This window comes from Bombina bombina, chromosome 8, assembly GCF_027579735.1.
Source record: "Bombina bombina isolate aBomBom1 chromosome 8, aBomBom1.pri, whole genome shotgun sequence".
Lineage (NCBI taxonomy): Eukaryota > Metazoa > Chordata > Amphibia > Anura > Bombinatoridae > Bombina > Bombina bombina.
The window spans coordinates 127,477,410-127,489,330 of record NC_069506.1 but is presented as its reverse complement, the minus strand read 5'-3'; the positions used below and the strand labels follow the sequence as shown (position 1 = coordinate 127,489,330).

Here is an 11,921-nt window from a genome sequence, read left to right as displayed (position 1 = left end):
CCCTGCTTTTAAAACAAAGAATAACAAGAAAAAGAAAAATTGATAACAGAAGTAAACTGGAAAATTGTTTAAATATTGTATGTTCTATCTGAATCATGAAAGAAAGTGTGGGTTTTTATGTCCCTTCAAACAGGCAGTTTAGCCAAAAACACACTCCTTAGGGAACAAATTAATGATCCATTTTACCTGCTGGAGTGTATTAAATGGTTTACAAATGGCTCCTTAGCCTTTATATTGGCATTTGAAATAGCTGATTTAGCCTGTAGATTACCTACCTATACTGAATGTTTCTATACCTAGGTATAGGCTATTGAGCAACTATGTAAACACAGCCAGAAGAAATTACACTCACTGGGAGGTGGAAGAGAAAGCTCTAAAAATGTTCATTTCAATTGTTCTGTCTAAGTATTGCACAGAGCAGAGATAAGAAAGTGAAGCATTTGAATAAGATAACAGATCTGATCTGTCAGCAAGCCAAGCTTATTTTGATGTGTTGTGGTTTTAAATAACAAATCCAGCTATTTATTTTGCAAAAAGAAGCATAACTGAGCAATTTATTATACATTTTATATGCTGCAGCTGGAACAACAAGTCATGGGGAACACATTTATGGACAAAATTTTATAATGAACTGTCTGGAACGATGGTCCTTCTAAGCAGTAAACGCTGCTTGGTAAACAGAGCCCATAGTCCCAACAGTGAAACAAGGTGGTGGGAGTGCGATATAGGGCTGGATGAGCGCAAAAGGTGTTGGGGAAATTACATTTATATATGGCACCATGAATGCCTGAGGATATACCAAAATACCGACTGACAAGATGACTCTAAGTCTCCAGAAGTTGGCAGAAAAGGGATATTCCAGCCTGATAATCCAAAGCACACTGCTGAAATCACAAAAGTTTCTAAAGAAGGAAAGAGTGACATGGCCAAGTGTGTTGCCTGACTTGAATCCAACAGAACACATTTGGGGTATTTAAAGGGACATAATACTCATATGCTAAATCACTGAAACTGTAAAAAGCTGACAATAAAATATCACCTGAGCATCTCTATGTAAAAAAAGGAAGATATTTTACCTCACAATCTCCTCAGCTCAGCAGAGTAAGTTCTGTGTAAAAAGTTATACTTCACCTGCTCCCAGCTGCAGGTAAAAAAAATTTTTAAAAAAATGAAGAAATGAACAGCAGCCAATCAGCATCAGCAGTGCTGAGGTCATGAACTTTTACTGTGATCTCATGAGATTTGACTTAACTCATGAGATTTCATTGTAAACTTCCTTTACCCGATTGGTGAAATAAGATGAGAGTGCACGATGCTCATCCCTTCAGATGTCCCAGGACAGACACACTAAAATGCTGCTTAGAAATCCTTTACAATGGGAGGTGGCTACTGAGGAACTTTTGAGGTAAAATATCTTTCTTTTTTACATAGAGATGTTCAGGTGATATTTTCTAGTCAGCTTTTTACAGCTATGCTGCATCACTTTCAAGTGTTTCAACATTTGGGTATTATGGCCCTTTAAGAGAAAGATAGAGCAGCACAACACCTCCAGCAAAGAGCATCTGGAAAAAAAAAATTGTCTCTGAAGAATAGCATAACATCACTGCAGAAACTTGTGCAACACTGGTATCCGCCATGCTGAGGAGGATTGAGTCTGTCATCAAAAATAAAAGGTAGACATTTGGAGTATTTAAAAAAAAAAAAAAAAAAAGGAAGATTTGAAATTCAGTAATGAAAGGTGTAGTTTTTGTTGCAGTGGGTTCCTACTGTGGGGCCTGTATTTCTAATAAGTACATTTAAAAACTAATGTTAGATTTACTATGAGTAAATACCCTACTGTACAACTTAGAAGCAATGCAATTACTGTAAGATTAAACAATTTTGCACAGGGGTGTACTTCTGTTTACTTTATATAGACTATAGTGGGAAATAGAAGATTGAGACCAAAGGAATAATGGTTCTAAAATCATTTAAAAGGACCAAAATGATATGCTCTCATTTGTTAGAGCATGCAATTTGGTCACAATCAATCCTGCAAATCTATGTATTTAATCATCACATATGGTGAAACACATAAAAAACAAGCCATGATCCATAGAGAACTGCTTTCCTGAGCGGTAACCACTGCTAATCCAATCAGACACTAGCGCTGCTGATGACCAGCAGTGTATCGAGCAGGTACTTTACCTATGTGTATCCCCGTTCTGAGAGTTAAAATAGATTTGCAGGGTTTATTGTAATAAAACGAAAGGCTCTAACAAATGAGAACATATACATTTTTTTCACTATAACGGCCATTTAAAGGGAGATTATACACTAGATTTTTCATTGCATTATAAATTTGTAGATCCATTTATATAGCCCATTTGGGAGTGTTTTTGTAAATTTATAATTTTGCATATTTTTAAATAATATTGTGCAGATTTTCAAGCTCCTAACCAAGCCCCAACATTTTAGATGTATAACAGACTCCTGGTTGTGTTATGTTTTTTTTTTCATATGTAGACAAGAGGGAGGGGGGAGTTTCTGCCTGTTCCTGTTTCCTAGACCCTTTCAGTAGGTGTCCCAATCTAATCTCATCAACAGCGCTAAACTGGGAGCTTCCAAGTAAGTTTTTAAAAAAGGTTTTATACTGGATGTTTAGATCAGTATCTGTGCATATTCTTCGTAGTAGTGTCTATTACATGCAGTTATATGAAAATTGGTGTATACTGTCCCTTTAAAGAACGCATTTCTAAGAAGAACCCATCACAGGTCGGAGTTAGAGAGCCAAAGAGAAAATATCAGTCTGTCAGTAAATATAGTGCTACTAATCGGGGTAGGACTAGGTATGTATCAGTTAACCAATATAAAAGGTAGGCGCGTGCCTAATTTTTTATCTTTTCCTGGCTAGTGGAGATATACTGCCTTGTATGTATGTCAGTGCTTGACAAATATGTTAAAAAATTAGGAGCCAGTAAGAATATTTAGGAGCCAGGCATATTTTAGGAGCCAGACAGTTGGATTTGTATATAGACATATGGAGAATAACCCAAAAAGTTATGAGCCAGGGTTAAAATTCTAGGAGCCAATGGCTCCCAGGCTCCTGGGTTTGTCGAGCCCTGATGTATGTGTGTTATATTACTAATAAAACAAAGTTTCAGTGATTGTTTTAATGTGCACAATCATGCGGAGCATATGCGCCGTGCATCCGCAAATACAGCGCCTACACAGAAAGATGGTGCCAGGGATGTCAGAATTTGCTCTCTAAACAGTAACAGCAAAAATGCTTCTAAAAAACAAGTAGAACACTGCATTTTATACATTTGTTTACCCAGAGGCAGAACTTTTCTTCACTTTCTGCAATGAGATATTTTTTTAGAAAATATTTCTGCAGGTCATTTTCAAATAAAATTCAATTCGGCAGTTACACTAAAGCACAAGCTCAATTGCAATGTGTTGATTAACTGGAGAGTAAAACAAAGTTTTTTTTTTTTTTTTTAAATGCCTCAAATACATTTGTTTCATTTTCTCTTAATCTACCATCACAAGGTAGAAAAGGTGCATTACTCACAAGAACATCTTACATTCAGAAGTCACAGCTTTGCAGATCAGGAAAGGCTAGGGTTGAAAAAAATCCCTGAGAGACAGTTAAACGCTCTGCAGCCCTGCTCCATATTGACTGTTCTATTCAAACAGCACTTTGCTCTGGAATCTGAAAGCATGTGTTAAGGAAAATACACACAGTACAGCCAGAGAAAAGCTGTCTGTTTGATGAGAGCAGTCTAATGTGGAGCAGAGCTGCAAAGTGAAAGTGCTAAGAGTTCATGCATGTGTCAATCTTTCTGCAGACATGCTGCATGCATTTTCTGCGATGACATCTCAGATCACTGTATGTTTCTGCCTTGGGGTTCGTTTATACTGGACTTCAATTCAGATTTATAAAACTACTTACAATTACAATTTGGCAATGCTATTAAAAGGGAAAGAAAAAGCCTTGAGATGTTTAAAAAAGTTTAGTTATGCATAATGGAACAACTCTACAGTATATTTCCAATATTTATTTTGCCGCACTTTAATTTAAGCAAGTTTCTAATTATCAAAGCTTGAAATGGATCCTGCTGATTTCTCAAGGCAAACTTTGCTACATATATGTCCCTAATTGGCTTCAGATAACCACAAAACAATGCACTTTATACTAACTTTATGACAGTGGCTAGGCTTGTGGACTAAAGCCCAGATTAGCACCTCCAGATAAGGCAAATGGTGGCTGGAGTTTGGCTATTGAAAAATTGCAGTAAAAAGACAATTTGTTTTAACCCTTTACCGACCAGCGACAGTGGTCTTTTAATGGGGCGTGTTTTTGATAGAGTAGCTCCAGCTGCAAGCCCGCTCTACTACAGGCCAAAAAACCTTAAAGGGACATGAAACCCAATCATTTTCTTTCAAGATTCAGATACTGCATACAATTTAAAACAACTTTACAAATTACTTCTATTATCTAATTTGCTTTGCTCCCTTGGTATCCTTTGTTGAAAATGATACCTAGGTAGGCACAGGAGCAGGGAGCTAGCTACCGATTGGTCGCTGAACAGATATGCTTTTAGTCCTTTGTTTACCAATGTGTTCAGCTAGTTCCTAGAAGTGCATTGCTGCACCTTCAATAAAAGATACCGAAATAATGAAACAAAAAATTGATAATAGAAGCAAGTTTTAAAGCTGTTTGAAACTGCATGCTCTATCTGAATCAGGAAAAAATGTTTGGGTTTTGTGTCCATTTAAGGACCAGTGACATACAGAGTATGTTGTGGTATTTAAGGGGTTAATTTTTTTTTTTAGATCTGCTATGCTATTCTAGAGCAAAACAACAAATGTCTTGTAATTACATGGTGTTTACTAACCAGACAAGTATTTTATACACTTCTCCTCACTCAAGTAAACATATGCAAATATTGTAAGTCTTCCACTGAAATGCTATAGCAATAAACAGGTCTGTAAAGCACAGGCAGCTCATCTAACAAAAGGTGAAAGCTATTTCAAAACAAGCAATTGATTATGTCACGTGGAGGCCATAAAACAGTTGTATAAGGACCACTAAAGCTGAAGACGTTAGGGCAGACAGTAGGTACAACACACCTGGTTTCAGGTAGAATCATCCTCCTTAAAAAGCAGACTATAACGTTTAATTAGCTTAGACAGCCTAAAGCAATGTTTTGTTCAGCAACGGTGGGTGTTCCACAGAAAGGTTGCTCCAAAAGATTTTTTTTGCGTGTAGGCAATTTTACAGGTAGTAAATAAAACAAGTTGGAATTGAATGAGTAAAAACAACAATGTACTATATATTTGTTTTCCTTGCATTTTATGTAAAACATCTTTGAAAACAGTGCTGGTCCCATGCCCCTTAACAAGAAACTCAAATTCTGTATTCTAACCATGCTGCAAACTGCTTGATAGAATATATTATGTGCACAAACTCATTTTCGGCTAGTCCAAGGTGCTGATTTTCAAAACTGCACAATTTGGTACTTAATTGTACATTATAAATTATTTTATCATTTGAATATAAATTTGTTCTGTGGCCCATGGAGTTATGCATTCATTTGACTGTACAAATGTAAGTCTGATGGTTTTTAGACAATGCTTGGGGTCATTCGAGGTCCTTTGACTCTTCAATTTTCTAAAGAATTTTAAAAGGGATTACATAAAGCTAAATTATAGACCACAGAAACTTTGATGTACAATGTGTGGCTATTAGTGTAATACGTGGATTAAGAAACAAAATATAGTATGTTGCTAAGACTGAAAAGCCAGCTACACATTTTAGGAACCAGTTACATATGTAACCTGAAATCTAATACTATGAGCCAAAAAAACACAATGTAGTAACACTATCACATCACTTCCAGGAATTCCCACGCTGATAAAGTAGCTTACCCTTCCTTAAAGTGAAAGTGACAAACTCAAAATGTAAAGTCCCTGTAAATGTTTTGGGTGTTTTTTTCTTGCTTTCCTCTGTAAGGTAACACTACAAATTGTGCATTTTCCCATTGCCCCCCCCCCCAATAAAAGCCTTGGGTGCATATCACATACTTCAGAACTCCCTGCCATATCCAACATTACAGATGCTAATTTTATTTGTCCCTAAAAAGCCACAAAGTATATACAACTTAAATAAATAGAATTTCTGAGATGTATGTCCTTTGACTGCAAAACCAAAGCAGAAGTTTGACAAAATAGTTTCAAATACATAAAAATGTATGTTGATCTTTGAAAAAGCAGTTATATTTCTTGCCTACACTTTACATATATAAAAATGAATTTAATGTCACTTTAAATACATTCTATTTAAAATCACCGTTTACTTGTAAGAGTGATGGGTGACAGGTAGTCTTCAGACCCGCTTCCTCCAGGACCCTGCCCCTCCTTCCTTCCCTCCCTCCCCCACTAGCCTCCTCCCTGCTGCATTTCCGCTCTACTTCCCCATCCCCCTAATAGCTTCAATCATCCCCAAATCTTCGGTTTTGCACTAAAATCCCAAATTCTCAAAAACCTAACATCCATTACATATGAAATATAACAATGCAAATGACAAAGTTATTATTAAACAGACATCTGGCACGCTGGTTGCCAAGGAGAGCTACAAGTAAAGGTTTTGTTGCCCCTCTTTGGCAACTAAAGGGTTAACAATGTAACACTTCTCACAAAATGATACAATTTGCGCGTTATAGCAGGTTACCCAGCACCGAGCTGCTGCATAGTGGAAGCCAATTCACCGCAGTGTTGTCAGACACGCACCGCCCCAGTGAAGGCCTGCCCTCTCACACCGGGAGCACTGACAGCCTGGGACCGACACAATGCAGTCTCCCTACGGTCAGCTTAACGCTGTGCCCGAGACACTACAGCCATAGCCTGACGGGTTTGCGCTCTAACCCACAACCGGGAACGACTCCCCTCACTGAAAAAAAATAGACTGCGGGAGGTAAACATTATCATCCGCTTCATCCCCCATTCTATATGATGTAAACAAAGATTATAGTACAAACAGACAGAGCTCACCGCTTAGCCCACACACACGCTTCTTCCTTGACTCGTTTTGGCACCTGGGTAACACGGTAAAATTCTCCGGTCTAATGCGAAAGCCACTTACCTCTCAGCCGCTCCCCTTCTCTGCACCGGGCGTTGGCAGCTTCACACAGGGTTTCCTGGGCTGACAGGCAGGGGCAAGCTCTACGTAATTACGTCACTGCGCTTCAAATAACATGATATGATTACCCCAATGCAGTTGAAAGTTGCTTTGGTTTACAGTCTAGACGTCCCAAAGTAACGAAGCGGCCATATTTGTTTCTGGAAAACAGCCTTATTTATTGCGCCTGTTGACTTAATAGTTTGAATTGCACAACTTTGTTATGAATTATTATATTTGTAGTGACGTTCGGCAGTGCATAGCAGCGTTTTGCTAGCCTAAATATGCAATATTTTCATATGCGTCTACGAGAATATGGGCGTGTTTGCCCTACTGAAAAATGATAATTCCTTGCGAGTTACTTCCTGTCATATGACTGGCATTTTTACTTTGTGGAAACTGGTGTATGGTTTTATGGTCTCGTTAGTTTGTTCCTAAATAACGATACAAGAAGATGACGTTTTACTTAGAGATTCGAAAATTGTACTGAAAACCACTATGTGACAAGCACTGTCAGGTCTGAATATTTTTTTTTGTGTTATTTATAAATATATATATATATTTTTTTTTTAATTTACTGCAGGTGAAAATTATTTCCACTAAAAGGGATCAGAAAGTAAAAATTAAACTTGCATGATTCAGATAGCGCATGTAATTTTAATACACTTTTAAATTCATTTCTATTTTCAAATGTGCTTTGTTCTCTTGATATTCCTTGTTGAAGAAGAATACTCACATATCCTAGACCAGTGGGAGCTAGCTGCTGATTGGTGCCTGCACACATTTGTCTCTTGTGATTGGCTAACTAGATGTGTTCATTAGCTGCCAGTTGTGCAATGCTGTTCCTTGAGCAAAGGATAACAAGAGAGAATGAATCAAATTTGATTATAGAAATAAATTGGATAATTGTATGTTCCTATCCAAATCATGAAAGACAATTTTGGGGTTTCCTGTTTTGTAACATAGGTAACCATGATGTTTTATTACATAACTGTACAAAATGTCTGCTGAATATTTTGATAAGGGCGAACCTTTATTCATGAAATCTGACAGACGTGAATGCTATGGGATCTAGTATTCCTTACTTGAAATAGACTTGTATGAAAAGAAAAGAAAAATTGTGCTTAAAGTGATGGTAAACTCTCCCCAGTTTAAAAACAGATCTGGAATGTGAGTAATATTTTAGATAGTTTAATTAATCAAAAATGAAGTTGTGCTATAACTTACTCTTTAAATAGATTTGTATTTCAAATTCCTTGTGCTCCACCGCTCACTTCAAAAGTCAATTTTTCGGTGAGTTAAAGGTTTCAATTGTTCTCTAATCAGTAGCTAGATCGCTGATTGCAGAACAATTCAAACCGTAAGCTCACAGAAAAATTGACTTTTGAAGTGGGAAGAGGAGCATGGGGTATTTGAATTTTATATCAATATTAAAAAGTAAATTATAGCACAACTTCATTACAACTGATGAATTAAACTATCTAAAATATCGCTAACAATCCATATCTGATTTTAAAAAGGGGAGAGTTGACATCACTTTAACCCCTTCCCGCCCTTAGGACGCTTTATGCCGTCCTAACCGCACTGGGCTTTAACGCCTTTAGGACGGCATAGAACGTAGCCTTTTGGCTGTACTAAAGCCAAAGGCGCTTCCCGAATGGGATCATGGGCTGGAGGGCATGCCTAGCATCATAGGCACTCGCCCCCAGACACAATCCCATTGTTGAAATCATGCGATCGTTCATTTCACTTTTTAACTTATTTGTTTACACCGGAACTTTGTTCCGATGTTGACAAATAAGTCTGGCCGTGAAGGGGTTAAACCTTGATGCTGAAAGAACTGGTAGACGATACACTTGATAAGGGAGTCTATTACTGTTCTAGATACAAAAGGAAAGGTCAAACCAGTTGCTTACTGCTGTTGCTTTTTTAGGATTCTGTATTATGAATCTTTTTTTAGATAAGACAAATTATAAATACAGTACTTTTCTTGTGATATTATTATTTAGAAACATACAGATATACAAAGTGTTGCAATGTGCAAACAAACTTAGCTTATATTAAATAGTAGTCATTTATTTTATCTACTTTATTTTTTTTCTCTCATGATTCAGATAGACCAGAACATACACATTTTAAAAAGTTACCAATGTATTTCTATTATCAAATTTAATTAGTTCTCATGGTGTTCTTTGTTGAAGAGAATACCTAGGTAGCTAGCATGTAGAGAAATACAGTATACAACAGAAGTGAGTACACCCCTGTGCAATATCATTTAAAGGGATACTAAACCCACATTTTTTTATTATATGATTTGGATAGAGCATGCAATTTTAAGCAACTTTCTAATTTACTCCTATCATACATTTTTCTTCATTCTCTTGGTATCTTAATTTGAAAAGCAGGAATGAAAACTTAGGAGCCGGTGTTCTGTCAGATTAGCAAACTTGTCTGACCGCAAATAGTCACTGCGCATGCTCTCCACCACGTCATCGCATTCCTATCACAGCACATCAGAAATTACAGTCAGATTGTTGGACACCTTTAAAGCGCATGCGCACACTAATAACATAAGACCCATCAGATTGTTGGACACTTTTAAAGGGCATGTACCAAATACTGTCAGGGTTATACTGACTTTTTTTTTTTTAAATATTCTTTTACAGTACAAGGTGCAGTACATACAGTATTTCCTTAAATTCTTCACATCATGTTTTTATGTACATCTTGCACCTTTATAAATACCACTAACAGCTGTTTTATTAAAATTAATACACTCTAATACTAGGCATAACAAAAGAAAAAAAAACAAAACAAAGAGGACTTCATTTTCTATCCCATAAACTATCGTATAATTAAATTATATCTTGCCATTCTTTGCAATTCAATAAAATATTCAGTATTTTTAAATCCCTGTAATACACTTTTCTGTTTCTCAACAGGCAAATATTTTAAATATAGTGACCATTTATCCATATAGGGCTCTTCTAGTCTATTGTTTATATCAAATGTCACATCCATTTTTTATATTAATTTGGTGCCAAATCTTTTCTCTGAGTACTTTAATTGAAGATTTTCTTTTCTGTATCCAGAACCTAAATATAATCTGTTTTGCAATCAGTATAATTATACTAATCAATATTTCCATTTCTTTATTTATTTCCTCTGGTTACTTAAAGGGACATGCCACCCACATTTTTTCTTTTATGATTTAGAAAGAGAATGCAATTTTAAACATCTTTCTAATTTACTTATATTATCTAATTTGTTTTATTCTCTTGATATTCTTTGATGAAAAGCATATCTAGATATTCTCACTAGCTGCTGATTGGTTGCTGCACATAGAAGCATTGTGTGATTGGCTCACCATGTGCATTGCTTTTTCTTCAACTAAGGATATTTAAAAAATTAAGCAAAATAAATAATGGAAGTAAATTGTAATGTTGTTTAAATTTCTATTCTCTATCTGAATCATGAAAGAGAGATTTTGGGTTTAGTGGCCCTTTAAAGGGACAGTCTAGTTAAAATTAAACTTTCATGATTCAGATAGGGCATGCAATTTTAAACAACTTTCCAATTGACTTGTATCATCAAATTTGCTTTGTTCCCTTGGTGGTATTTTTGAAAAGCTAAACCTAGGAAGGCTCAAACTGATTTTTAAAACCGTTGAAAACCGCCTCTTAACTCAGAGCATTTTGAAAGTTTTTCACAGTTAGACAGTACTAGTTCATGCGTGTCATATTGATAACATTGTGCTCACTCCCGTGGAGCTATTTAGGAGTCTGCACTGATTGGCTAAACTGCATGTCTGTCAAAAGCACTAAGGTATGGGGGCAGTCTGCAGAGGCTTAGATACAAGGTAATCACAGAGGTGATATGTGAATTAATATAGCAATGTTGGTTATGCAAAACTGGGGAATGGGTAATAAAGAGATTATTTATCTTTTTAAACAATAAAAATTCTGGAATAGACTGTCCCTTTAAATATCCTAACATTGATTAAATTTAGTTTTATACTCCTTTTTAAAATCTTTGACATCATATATGTAACTTGGCACCAGAATTGTTTTATCTTTGGACAGTGCCAAACGTAGTGAATCACACCTTGCTCCCATTTGCCACATTTCACACATATTGGGACAGTACTGTTGTTCCATTTTGCCCTTCTTGTTGGAGTTATATAGTCCATATGTAATAATCTCGTATGGGCTTCCCTCATGCTTATTGCCAGTGTTGTGTTTCTAACCTTTTTAATACTATACAAAATTGACTTTACATTCACACATTGGCCTGGGGCTTTCTTCCATTTTTCCTCTAGGCCTTCCAAACAATTTTTAGTCTCCTTATTGAGTAATTGCGTATATATTAATGAAAGTTTATACTTTTCATTTTGGCATCTTTCTATTATATTGAATTAAACCCTTTCTTTGTTTAATGCAGGGAAGTTATTTATCAGTGTTTGTATATAGTGTCTTATTTGTATGTAAGGTAAAATCTTATTTTTAAGCACTTTGTGTTTTCTTTGGAATTCAATAAAGGTTATTACGTTACTGTTTCCCTTGTCTATAATTTATTTTACTTGATTAAAGGGACACTGAACCCAAATATTTTTCTTTCGTGATTCAGATAGAGCATGCAATTTTAAGCAACTTTCTAATTTACTCCTATTATCAAATTTTCTTCCTTCTCTTGGTATCTTTATTTGAAATGCAAGAATGTAAGTTTAGATGCCGGCCCATTTATGGTGAATAACCTGGGT

General features: G+C 36.0%; 2 protein-coding genes across 6 annotated transcripts in view; one reads left to right on the top strand and one right to left on the bottom strand.

Annotated features, from left to right (window-relative positions):
* The window catches only part of CDC42 (cell division cycle 42), a 109,183-nt gene extending 101,963 nt beyond the window's left edge, over positions 1-7,220 (bottom strand). The window contains exon 1 of one of the 3 annotated variants that reach the window (XM_053690573.1): positions 7,127-7,220. The gene's annotated coding sequence lies outside the window, so the exon portion shown is untranslated. Of the gene's footprint in view, positions 1-7,035; positions 7,056-7,126 lie in introns of those variants that run through there. The other 2 variants (XM_053690572.1, XM_053690575.1) reach the window with 2 other exon arrangements.
* AP5B1 (adaptor related protein complex 5 subunit beta 1) overlaps positions 6,829-11,921 on the top strand; it is a 75,640-nt gene continuing 70,547 nt past the window's right edge. Inside the window, exon 1 of one of the 3 annotated variants that reach the window (XM_053690571.1) lies at positions 6,829-6,958. The gene's annotated coding sequence lies outside the window, so the exon portion shown is untranslated. Of the gene's footprint in view, positions 6,959-7,554; positions 7,680-11,921 lie in introns of those variants that run through there. The other 2 variants (XM_053690570.1, XM_053690569.1) reach the window with 2 other exon arrangements.